Here is a 737-nt window from a genome sequence, read left to right as displayed (position 1 = left end):
GTGCGTGTTTTAATAAAAAAAGGGTGAAAAGGTTGAATTATAAATAACCCCCCTTTTATAAATAAAATTACAAAAAATAATATTTAAAAATCTCAAAAAACCCGCCATAGCTCCCCCAAAAGAGAAAAAAATTAAATGGAAACCCCCTTTTTTTTTTACAAATTTTCCTTTCAAAAAAAAATTTAAAGCTTTTGAAAAAGAAGGGAATTAATTAAAAAGGATTAAGGGATTAAGGAAAAATTAGGAACAAATAAGGCCCGTTCACTAAAAAACTGTTTCACCCAAAAAAAAAGAAAGGAACGGTTATAAAAAAAAACATACCCAAAAACAAAAAAACAATGGTTTTTTTATAATCAAAATAAAAAAAAAAAAGATTTTAAAAGGGGAAACTTGTTGGATTTTGGGTAAAAAGAAAAAATATAAAAAGTGACAATTCAACAGATGAACAACGAACCAAAAGTAAAGTATATGTTTCAATGTAAGAACCAAAATTGGAAAAAAAAAAAAAGCTATCGTCAAAAATAGGACCCAGGACACTACAAATTTTTTAAGCCTTTCATTAGGTTTTAAGAAAACTTTAAAAAAAATGGTTTTTTAAAGATAAAACAAACCAAAAAATTAGGAGGGAAAAAAAAACGGTATGTTGGGAAAAAATTAGCAAAAAAATCAATTAAATGGGTCATAGAAAACAAGTGGTTAATTTTACACAAAAAATACAATAAGGTCAATTTTCGGGG

Source organism: Penaeus monodon, chromosome 25 (assembly GCF_015228065.2).
Source record: "Penaeus monodon isolate SGIC_2016 chromosome 25, NSTDA_Pmon_1, whole genome shotgun sequence".
In the NCBI taxonomy this organism is placed as follows: Eukaryota; Metazoa; Arthropoda; class Malacostraca; order Decapoda; family Penaeidae; genus Penaeus; species Penaeus monodon.
The sequence above is the reverse complement of the archived record's forward strand: the minus strand, read 5'-3'. Positions refer to the sequence as shown.